The sequence below is a fragment of the Hippopotamus amphibius genome, chromosome 2 (assembly GCF_030028045.1).
Source record: "Hippopotamus amphibius kiboko isolate mHipAmp2 chromosome 2, mHipAmp2.hap2, whole genome shotgun sequence".
Classification (NCBI taxonomy): domain Eukaryota; kingdom Metazoa; phylum Chordata; class Mammalia; order Artiodactyla; family Hippopotamidae; genus Hippopotamus; species Hippopotamus amphibius.
Window position 1 is genome coordinate 16,029,397 of NC_080187.1, and position 12,663 is coordinate 16,042,059.

Below are 12,663 nucleotides of genomic sequence, written 5' to 3' on the forward strand. Positions count from 1 at the left end.
GTCATTGAATGCATGATTCATGTATCTTTGAACACATGGAATCACAAGAGTGGTTACTCTGAGACAAGTAGTACTAGAAGGGAACATCGGAGGAGTTTGGGAGATGCTGTTTACTTTCGTTTTCTTGATTTTAGTTCAGAGGTGTATTCCATTCATAAAAATTTATCAAGCCATGAATTTATGATATTTCTACTTTTCTATGCATGTCATACTGACATAGAAATGAATTTATTATATTTCTACTTTTCTATGCATTCATGCTGACATAGAAAGTTTTCTGAAAATGAAAAAGGAACCAGGGATTTAAGACAATGAGCGACTCAGCCAAGAGCTAACTGTAGCACCTTGGCAAGTCATTTTACCTGGCTGAGCCTCAGATGCCCCATTTCAAAAGGGGAATTCATGATTCCTGCCTCACAAGGTCACTGTGAATATTCAATTGAAAGGAAAGATTGCATGTAATATACTTAGCACAGTGCCTAGCACACAGCAGGCATCCAGTGTCTGGTTGCTTTTATCATTATGTGGTCCTTACGTTGTCCAGGCTGACACATTTCAGACTGAATGTTAATGTCGGTGTCAATCGTAGTCTGGGGTCCATCAAGAGACTTACACTCATTGTATGCTGAGGGGCACCCAGGCTGCGCAGTGAACACAGAGAAGACATAAGAAACAGTATGAGACAGGAAAATACAGTAGTATCTGCAGTTTCAGTCTCAGTTACCCTCAGTTCCAAAATATTAAATGGAAACTTTCAAAAATAAACAATTCACAAATTTTAAACTGTGCACCATTCTGAGTCATGTGATGAAGTCTTCCTCAGTCCTGCTCATCCTGGGTTGTGAATCATCCCATTATGTAACATTTCCAAGCTGTATACACTATCTGCCTGTGAGTTTAAGAATAAACAAAGTATATACAGGGTTCTGTACTATCGCGGTTTCAGGTACCTACTGGGGATCTTGAAATGTATCCGCATGGATAAGGGGGTGCTACTGCCAAGCTGGAAAGCTCATTAAGGGAGAGATCATGGAGGTTAAATAAGTCCAGAGGCTGGATTTTATTCTACAAGTAAAAGTTACAGAAGATTTTACTTTAACAGAGAAGTCACATGGTGCTGAGATTCTGCCAGATTAATCTTCTAGAAAATTAAAAGGGGTTAAAACAGAGGAGACCTGAAGACAAACCTTACCTAACAGAAAGTGTATCAGGTCTCCAGAAGTCAGATGATGGTAATGTTATCCTTGTTGTTATTATTATTAATACTATAAACAGTAACACCAACCACAATCGCAATTATTTTATTGTGCATCTGCTAGGTACCAAATATTTTAAAAACATCTCATTTAATCCTTAGTCAGAGCACAATGAGAATGGTTGTCATTTATCAGGTTCTTACTGAGTGCTAGGCACTGTTCCAAGCCTTTTATACATATTAATGCATTTAATCACCGTAAGAGCTCTGGGAGATAGGTACTATTGTTGTCTTCAGTTTATAAATGAGTAAACTGCAGCAAAGAGAGATTAAATAACTTGTCTAAGGTCACACTGCTATCAAGTGACGGAGCTGGGATTCGAACCCTGGCAGCCTGAGTCTCTGACGCATTCTCACACTCATTATATCATATCAGCGTTCTGGGTGTTGTTACGCCCATATTCACACAAGCTAACTGTTAACTGAGACAAAGTCAAATCACTTGCTCCAAGTCACAGAGAAAGAGGGGGAGAGTATGATTTGCAGGATGATAAGGCTTATGAGCTAGGTCAGAATCCAGTCTGCTGAGGGCAATAGCTTCCAATCATGATTGAAAACAAATGAAACATCAGTCAGATATTTTCAGGAAAAAAGCACAGCAATAACAATAGCAAACATTGATTGAGCACCTACGTGCCAGGGAGTTTGTATGTGCTATTGTGTTCCATGTTCTAATTAACCCTTATAGAAACCCTCTCAGGAAAGACTGTTTTTTTATCCCTGTTTGACAGATGAGGAAACTGAGTCTCAGAGAAGTCACAAACGAGTAAGTGAGAAACCCATCTTTATTTAGGTGTTAGGCAGCCCAACCCCAAAGCATGGTCTCATCATTCCACTCAAGTGCATCTCAGCCATAAAGAAGCTGCTTCCAGGAGTTGAAACCACCACCACCCTCCCTTTTCTCCACCCCCATCCCCAGCTAATTCTGCACTCAGTGGAGTCCTGGGGCAGTTTTAAAAGCATTCCAAGTCTTAACCACTGCAAGGAATTCTTAGCTAAGCTTTCCAGGGTGAGCTACAGCAGTACATTCTTTCCCGGGTTAGTAGAAAGCCCGAGGCTTCAGAAGAGCAGGTGCTTGGCTAACCCAAGTGTCACCTGCATCTGATATATCTTATTAGCCTCAGGGAGAAACACAGTCTAGTCTGCTCCTTCTCCCAGATGCAGCCCTGGTGCAGCAAAAAGAAGAGCCAAGGGCCTGCTTGGGAAGGAGCCAGAGTCAGCTCCTCTTACTAGAGCACAGCAATGGCAGGGCTCCCCCTACCACACCCCATCGTGAGTGGATGGGGCTCTACTGTGATCTAGGAAGGCATCAACCCAGAATGTGCCATGGCCAGCCCCCAGCTTCCATGGCATCCGGTGAAGGAATTCAGAGGCTTCCTTTCCGTAAATGTCTCTGCTTCCAGTCTTGTCTTGGGATCCAAGATCTTCCCCCATAGAGTCAAGTCTTGGGGTAAAGCTCCGTGTATCAATCAGGGTTCAAGCAGAGAAGGAAAAGCAGAAGCATATCAGAAGCAGAGCCAATGAGACATGTGCACACACACACACATTCATACATGCACACATATGTAATATACATACCCATGTGTGTATCTATAGAGCAGGCCAGAAGCCTGGGGATTCTAGGGCAGGAGCTACAATCCACTGGTGGTGTTTCTTCTTCCTCAGGAAAATGTCAGTCTTGCTCTCAAAGCCTTGCAACGGATTGGATGAGGTGCATCCAAATTATAGAGGATAATCTTTCTTGAAGTCAACTAATTATTGCTGTTAACTACCTCTACAAAATACCTCCCTAGAAACACCTACAGTAGTGTTTCATTGCATAACTAAGTACTAGCCTAGTACCCAGTCATGTGCATAACTTGGTCCAGCCAAGTTGGCACACAAACCTGACCTCGTGGGACAATGGAAAATCCACCAGGGTAGTGGTTATGGCTCTTTCTATTATCATGGGCAGGTCCTTTTTCTTCTCTGCAACTCAGGGATCACTTCTGCAAAATGGGTGTTGTGAAGAAAGCGAAAAATGAGGAAGGCATAGTGGTTTGTATCTGTTAATCCCATACTCCTAATTTATCCCTCCCCCTACCCCGTTCCCCTTTGGTAACCACAGATTTGTTTTCTACGTCTGTGAGTCTGTTCCTCTTTTGTATATATAATAGATTCATTTGTATTATTTTTAAAATTCTACGTATAAGTGATATCATATAATATTTGTCAAACTACTATACATAAAATAGATAAGCAAAAGGGATTTATTATATAGCACAGGAAATTAGATTGACTATCTTATAATAACCTATAATGGAAAATTTAAAAAATGTGTATAACTGAATCACTTTGCTGTACACCTGAAACTAATACAATCTTGTAAATCAACTATACTTCAATTAAAAAAATGAGGAAGGCTTGAGAGTTGTCTTTAGATATTTTAAAGTGTGTGTCATGGAAGGAACACCTAGCTTTGTCTCTGTGGAGTTCCAGAGGGCAGAGCCAGGGCCATTGCATGGAAGGAGAAATGCAAATTTCAGCTTGATAAAGGAAGTTTGTCTCACCATGTGGTTCCACCCTAAGAGGGGCTGCCTTGTAAGATAATAACCTCCTTGCCTTAGGAGGGGTTCAAACAGCCACTGAAGGAGCATTTATTTGGGGGAGAACAACATAGGAGACATTACATTTGGTGCTGGATATACTCAAAAATGCCTTTCAGTGTGATCGTTCTTCACTGCTAATAAGTTTGCCTTCTCTGCTTTTGTCTTCCTGGACCCTCCCTTGCTTCCAAAGTATGTCAACTGATTGTGCTACAGGCAACATAAAATGTAAACAAATCCTGGAAGAAACATGACTCATCATCACCCATCAAATATATTTTCCAGGTTTATTCATGAGATTAACTGTCTATCACAAGGGTACTCTCTTCAACCAATTTAGATACTCTCACTCAGTGAGGCACTGAGAGATAAAGCACAGTAAAACTTTTTTATTTGGTGGATGAAACTGGATTTAGTAAAGCATACATGGATGACTGTTGTACCCAAAACATTGCTTTGCACAAAGATCCAACATGAACTAGGCCTGGCCCCTGGCCTCTAGCAGTATGGTTACAGAGGGGAAGACACAGCAGCCTGTAACAGATGTGTCATGAGAACGCCGGTTGCATGGGACCATGGCATAGGGTCAGATTAATTATGATGAGGACAAGGAACTACATTTTTGTGGATGGGCAATTTTAGCCAAAGTTGAAGACAGAAAAGACTTGGGTGGTCGGATGTTCTCAAGAAACGCGTGATTGGTGAAGAGTACAGGTCAGCAGAGTGAGGGTAGAAGGAATGTACTGAATCTGGAGACAGTAGAAGAGAAAGATACTGCAAGGGCCATGGGAATAATGACGATATGGTTCTTATGAAATTGGAAGAGAAGATGGGGTCTAACATACAGGAGGAGGTTGAAAGAAAGTGACAATTTCCGGTTGTAGTAAACTACCAAAGGACAGGCTTTCATTAGGTTTTTCCTGGCTACCTGTAAAATCCTCTTATCTGCAGGTGTACCGGAGAGTTGCCACGTGGCCAAAAGACGGCTATCGTGGTGGAGAACGTGCTGAGCTCACTGCCTGGCCTTGGTTACCTCTCAGAGCCTTGATTTCCCAACCTGCAAGGTATGTGTAACCTCCCTTGCTCTGCAGGCTTGCATGGATGCTGCTTTGTAAGCTCTAAACCCCTGTGCAAACACTCATGTACTCAGGAACAGATCCTGTTGGTCCTGGAGGAATTTACAGCAGCTTGAGACCAGGTCCAGAATCAGCTAAATTTTGCCATCCAAACAGAGGTGGCAGAGTTGACATGGAGCCTGGTGACCAAGACGTTCACCTTGTGGCCACCAAAGCTGTGTGCTGGGTGTCTGTGGAGTATGTTAGCTGCTTGGGTTGTTCAGTGTGAAATTTAATTTGGGTTCCTGGGTGAGCAGGGAGGAGGGCGTGAAAGATATGACACTGGTTAATTTCATGTTTTACAGGCCCAACAACCCCAAAAGTACATTTCTCAGCGAAAACTGAGAACCTGCAGGCCACTGCATGCAATGATATGCAGTCCAGGGGGAAAATAGAGATAGTGAGAGAAGAAAAAAAAAACATCAAGAATTTATCATTTCCTGAAATCAAATAAACTTACAAGCCTCCATCTCAATGGGTTAGATTGACAGGCAGAGACAGAAAGGCGAAAAGAGTTTCTTTTAACTCTTGCCAATACATTTTCATGTAACTGCAAACACTCCTCAGGATGGCATTCCAAGTCCCTAGCCTCTGTCCTCATCCATCTTTCCATGGGCAGATCAGATCATATTTTGCTTTTTCTCAAAATCTTTCCTGCTGCCTTATAGACTGTAACATAAGACTCAAACTCCCAACTGTAGCACGACTGTTCCTCCCCTTAAGTACTGCAGCATGTCCCCTCCTGCTCTCATCCTCACCCAATGCTGGCTCCACCAGCAACACTGACTGATGGATTCCCAAATCTGCCAGCTCTCCCCACTCCCCATCTCTCTGCCTTTATGTGTGCAGGTTCCTTCTCCCTGGAATTGCTTCTACTTTGGCTCTTTCCTAGGTTTCAGGGAAACTCAGTCTGTACAGGCGGCCGGTAAGAGCCAAGACATTGGCATCAAGCAGGCCTGATACTGGCTACTTGTTATACTAGATACTGGTTTCCATCACAGCCTACAGTTCCTGATTGTTACGGGGACTCAGTTGGTTAACGTATATAACAGAGCACAATGCCTGGCACACGGAAAGCAGTTGGTAAATGATGGGTTTTATTATGAATGCAGCTCCAAATTACTTCCTCTACAAAACCTTCGTTGATTCCCACATGCAGATGTAGGTACTGGTTCCATCACTCCGTGAATGATCCAGCTGCATCTTGAACATGCATCAGTCACTGCAATCACTGTATTGAATATCGCACTTAATAGTCAGTTGTGTGTCCCCCTCTCCCCCATTCCACTGTGTGTGTGTGTGGGTGCATGGATCAAGTTTAGCCATCTTTAAATGCCCAGGGCTTAGCCAAATACCCAACACAAAGTAGATACTTGATATATGTTGGCCAAATTAATGAGAGAGAGAATGAATGAATGATTACATGTGTGGGTCACCCTGCAAGGGCTGGATCAAGTGCCAGCTCTCGTGTGAAGTCTCCTCTGTCCCTACGAGGAGAATGAAAGGTCTCCTCCTGTGACATATCCCTCTGCCAGCATCCTCACCCTGCCACCATCACACTGTGAGTGCCACACAGGAGGCTGCATGTCTTATGCACCCCTGTCAAACACAGGACCTGGAACACGGTAAGAACTCAGTAGATGCTCTCATCATTCTCTTCCTCCTCTTCATTATCACGATTCCCAGGGCAGTCAGCATTTGGGTTTTCATCAGGGTCAGGATGGGGGAAGGGTGTGCTAGATGCAGAGGTAGCCACGGGGCTGGGTTTAGTGCCCAAACTACACCTGCAGATGCAGACGGTGGCAGGAGGCTCTGGAATACTGTCCATAACAGCCACAGAAAATCACTATCCAGGAGAAGCCGTGAAAACATAAGAAAACACAGAGTCCTTTACCTAGATGGATACTTGTGGGCAAGAGGGTCTGTGTCAGCTGTGAGAACAGCATCATGGGCCATTTTGATTGTGTTAGGAAACTATAAATTGAGAGTTTTTGAACAAAGAAAAGCTTTGAAACCATTCCAGAGAAACAAAGCATGAGGTCAAAGTAATTATTGGATTAGCACATGTATATTTGGAACTATTTGTAGAGTATGTTTGTATGTGAGGGAAAATAATCACAATATGATTTCGTGTGTGTTTATTATGTGTCAGTTACTGCGCTCAACCTTCACACGTATTAACTCATTTAAAACATACAACGACCCTGTGAGGTAGGTATTGTTATTCTCATTGTAAAAGGGAAACTTAGATACAGTGCATAACTTATCCAGGATCTCATGGCTAGTAAGTGGTGAACTTGGATTTGTACCTGGGCAAGTGACTTCAGAACTGATGTCCTCTGTGTATATAGAAAGGGTCTGTGGGTATTAGGAGTAACTGAAAGGCGTGTGCATGCAGTGAGATTTTTTAAAAATATATTCAGGGGGTGTTTATTGAGCACCTACTATTGGCCAGGACCTGTGCTAGGTTCACAGGGCGATCCCAGAATGAACAGACAGCACAGTCCTGCTTTCAAGGAGCATGCAAGCTGGTGGGGGAGCAGGTGGACAAAATAGATACAAAGGAATTCAGTTCAGTTTCATAAAATCCTTTTACCATTGATTCTGTGTTAGATACTGTGTCTGGCCTGGAGAAATGAAAATGAGGAAGACGTGATCCTGGCTTCCAAGATGTTCAGAGAGTGTCAGACGATGGTAAGTTTTGTAATTAACACACCAAATGTCACGTGCTCGTTCAACAGCAGCTTCCTCTCAGTGTAAACCCAGAGCCCACTGTGTTGAGCCCACTGCATGTTATCGTGGCCTCTGGCTACTTTGCTTTATCCTTTAGAAGGAATGCACTTCCAAGTGTGGATCTCGTCCTCAGTATCTGCTCTGCTCCCATGGTTAGGTCCATCCCAGGCTCCAGCCCACTGACCCTGCCTTGTCCTGACGTGGTTAATCAGGCTGCTGGGAACATAAGGGTTATTGCACCTGCTGCACCCAACCGCCCCTCCTAGACAAAAATGCCCCACTTGCAGGCCTCTGCTGTTGGGGGCAGATACCAGTCAGACCAGGAGTAAGGCACCTGACATGAGAAGAATGTACGTGTTAGCTGGTAGTGAAGCATGAAAGAGCTGGTCCTGGAGGGGGAGCTGGATCCCTCAGATTTCTTCTTTGAGAAGTCAAACTGGAAGGACAGAAAAAGAATGGGTTAGTTGGAAACAGAGAAACAGGCCCGTTTGGTTGGTAGTGGAACACTTAGAATTTAGAAGGTTGAGTGGGCTGCATGGCCGCACGTTCTGCCACCTAGATCTCGGAGCTGGGATAGTCATCCGTGCCTGGACTTCCTGTTATGGGTCCCGGCGGAACGTCCACAGACTTGAATGAGCTCCGGTGGTTCACTCTCCCTAGAAGCCAGCACGGGTGGACTGGATCACACCCCTTCCGGTTCTAGCAGGTGGGGACCAATCAAAGGAAGCAAGTGTCCATAGGCTCTTCCTGGAGAAGCCTCTGTTGACCACTTGATGATGATCCTCCTCTGCACACACGCGTGCGCACACACAGACACACACACACATCATTCCTTCTCCCCCTGCCCCAACCTTCACCCCATGCCGTTCTCTCTGTTGAGTGGTAGCTAGTGATTTTGACAGGTGCCTAACAAAGGAGGTGTTATTGGGTGTTCACTCTTCCAAAGACAGTGAAGTCACTTCAGGAGAGTCATATAGGAGTAAGTTAATAAAGTACCTCTTAAGCATCTACTGTGGGCCAAGGATACAGAGATAAAACCACTGCCCTGCAGGACTTCCCAGACTTGTGAGAGAAACAGCATCATAAACTGACATTTACACTCTAGGGAGCCCTGAGCTAGGTGGAGAAGTACTGCATATTGGGCAGGCAGTGAATCACGCAACTTGGCCTGGGGAGAGAGGGTAGGTGTGAGTACATGCCGTGGGGCTGGTTAAGGGAGGCTCTGGAGGAGGTTACAAATGAGCTAAGTCTTTAAAGATAGGTAGGGGTTCTCAAAGCCAAGGGTGGGAGGAACAGGAGCCAGGGAATTCCTAAAGATGGGAACAGCGTACGCGAAGACGTCAAGTTGCAAGAGAACATGGCCCTTCTTAGGAGAGCAGAGATGGAGCTGCAGGATGGACAAAAGAGAGGCTGTAAAGGAAGTCTGATGGTCCCTTGAGGAGGCTGCCTCTTCCTGAACACGGTTAGAAGAGGCCACGGACTGATGTTAAGCAGAGAAGTGGCTGGCGAGTCTGGGGACAGTCTGGGTCCTGCATTAGGGTGGGCACCTGGTAGCAGGAATCCAGCAAAGCTCTGCAGAGCTGCTGGAAGTGTGTGAAGAGGGGCCTGACCTGACAAGAGATGGCGTATGTGCCCCTCTTCCCAGGGAGTCATAGGTGTGTGAGCAGGAGCCTTGGGGTCTCCAAGAAATCCCCACTCTCTCATGACATGAGTGTGTGGCTGTGGGTGAATCCTGTCACTTCTCAGGGCTTCAGCTTTGTCATTTGAAAGTTGAAGAACGGGCCTTGGGAACATCGATTGTGGAAGGCCTTGATGTATTTTAAAAGGCCACTCATATGCTGTCTGTCCACAATTTATAGGTTCATTATAAGTAATTGAAGTTGAGTGTGTCGGGTGTGTATGTACGTGTGCATATGCATTTGTGTGTGTGTAGATGGAGAAGCATTTGTGCCGTTCTGTGGGTAAACCTGATAAATAGCAGGGACCCCAGGTGTAGCTCAAAGGCAAGTGGAAATGCTCCCCACTTAAAAGCCTGATTCTCACTTTCTGTAGGACTGAAGCCCCCTGCTCCCTGGAGAACATCCCACAGATGAGCTGGGCGGACTCCATGCTGCCCCAGGTCCTCTTCTTTAAGGAGAAGGCTCAGGTGGAAGCAGGGTATGGAGCTGTCATCCACACTTCTGTCCCTATAATTACAAGAGTCTTTCAGAGACACAGAGCCCACCGTGACACTTAGGCCCACATCTCCTGCCCCTTGCTGCTTGCATATTCTGCAGACGGCAGCTTGCATCCCCCCTGAGAGCTGGTCTCATCTCTCACGCTCTCCCCTCTCTGACTCACTCCATGCCTGCAAGGCTCTCCCTGTTTGGTTTGGTTTTGTGTACAGTGATGTACTCCTTCCTTCCTCCATTGGGACCTTCCTTCCCTTACTGCTCTCTCTCTCTCTGGAATATCTGTTCCTGCTCACTTCACCCAGCTGAGTCACACCCATGTGTCATGCCCCCCACATCCATCCCATTCTGCCAACGGCCCTTCCCAACTCCTCACCCCGGCAGCCTGCCCAGCTTACCCTGTGGGTGAGCTCGCCTAGCTCCCTGCCCTTCTCCCTCACAACACGGAGTTGCTGATGGAATCATATTTTGTATTTTTTTTGTTTGTTTAATATCTGTCTTTCCCATAGACCAGTGGTTGTCAACATATGGTGATTTTGTTCCCAAGGGACATTTAGCAACATCTGGAGACATTCTTATTTGTCACAACGGGTAGGTGCTGGCCCAGGGATACTGCTGCATCCCCTGTAATACACAGGAGAGCCCCCTCCCAACCAAGAATTATCTGGGTCAAAATGTCATAAGTACCATGCTTGAGAAACCTGGCCATAGACTGTAGGATCGATAGGGAGAGAGCCCATGGCTGCCGTATTCATAACCTTCTGTCCTGCATTGGGCCACAAGCACACGAACTGGCTTGTAGTGGGTGCTCAGTAAATATCTGTGGACTGTTACACACACACACACACACACACTCCCCATTGCATCAATCTTGTGAACAAACTGATGCTCACACAAGCCTCCCTCCCAATGGCCCCTCCTATTCTTCCATATACAGGACCCCACCCTTGAGATTGTGATTCTAAAGTAAAGCTACACCTTATATGTACACACCTCATTCCAGCTAATTTATAATTCACCACTTCCTTGACAATTAAGTCCTCTTACCAGCTTCCACCTACCCCCACACCGATCCCACACCCACACCCGCACAGGTACCCCTGTATGTACACCTGCCCAGAGACCCGGCAATCTCCCACCTCGTCTCCTGAGACACGTCAGCTCTGCAGCAGAGGCTTTCTCTTTTTTAATCACATAAAACAGGCGCAAACCAATAGGCCTGCCACAGACACACACACGAACACACAGTGCTGCAACTGCGGACCAGAAGACAGGATGGGGGCGGGAGCGGCGCGGAGGGAGGCCCAGTGCACTTAACAAAACCTCGCTGTGGCCCCATCCAAGCCACGGGGCTGTGAAATGTATGCCATTAGAACTAGATCTGAAACCAGACTTCAAGCAGAGGTAGCAAATCCAACTCCTATTAAAGCCTCAGTCTCTCTGTCTCTGTCTCTGTCTGTCTCTGTCTGTAACACACACACACACACACACCCTTTACAAATTTTCTTTTTTAAAAAAAAGTCAAACTGCAGAAAATAATTTTAATCAGCGTCATGCCAGTGCAGGCTGAGGGTGAAATAGGATATTAATGCTTTTATCTCTGCTGGGGACATGGCTGACTTCACCACTGATTCCGTTCGAAGTCGCACCCCAGGTGTGTTCCCATAGCATTTCTGCATTAAGCAGCTGCGAGACCAGATCTAACATCTTTTATTATCTCAGCAAAGCTGCACACACCGAGTGGTGGGGCCATAATAAAAAGATCCAATACCCCATTAGCACAGCTAAATATTTGACTTCTAAACTCAAGTGGAAAATGAAACTCAGTGCCCGGAGAGGAGCAGGGAAGGGGCTGCAACGCTGGGGAACTGAACCCCAATTCCTCCTTGTTCTGCAGCACTTTACAGTTTGCAAAGCTGAGCAGATGCATCTTTTCACTGAATTTTCACCACTACTCCCTGGTGTGGGCATTATGGTCCCTACTTCCTAGTGAGGGAGCTGAGGCTTCGGGAGGTGAAGTGACTCATCCAGGCCCCACGTGGCTCAGCTCTGCACAGTTGTGGTCGGCAAAGTAGGAGCCACAGTAGCTTTTAATCCATGTTGGTTCTCTTTTCCTTTCCATCCTCTGGCTCACACGTTCAGTATTATATTGAGAATTTTCTAAACAGAAGATATGATTTCTGTTTCACATGATGGGGAAGCCTACCTTCCTGCCTTCCTTCTTCTCTCCCTCCCAACCAAAATTTCTTGAACCCCCACGACCTACCATGTGCCGATCCTGTGCTGGATGCTAGGGATGGAGCTTCCCAGGTGGGGCCGATCATCACGAAGCTTGCCATTATCTAGCAGGAGGGACAGGGTGATGTCTCTAAAAACAGAGGGACAGAAATACAAGGAGCTGGACGAATTGAGGGGATGTGAGAGGCATGGGTTAGGGAAGTCTTCCTAAGAAAATGACATCAAAGCTGAAATTCATTTGGGGATCAGTTATGAGGAGGGGAAGAAATGGAGAGTTTCCCAGAAGAAATATCATGTGCAAATGTTCAGAAGTGTAAGAGGGCGTGCTGACTTGAGTGTCTGATAGCAGTTCATTGTGGTGGGGAGGGGAAACTGGTAGTAAATTGGCCAGCAAAGTAGGCAATGGCTAGATCTCAAGGGGGTTAAGGGACTGAGTTAAGAGGTTGTTGTGGCAATACAGGTGAGAGTTGCTGGTGGCTGTGGGAAAGGAGGAGACTTTCTCAAGCTTTAATGTATAAGTAAATTCCCTGAGGAATGCAGATTCTAATTCAGTAGATCTGGGATGG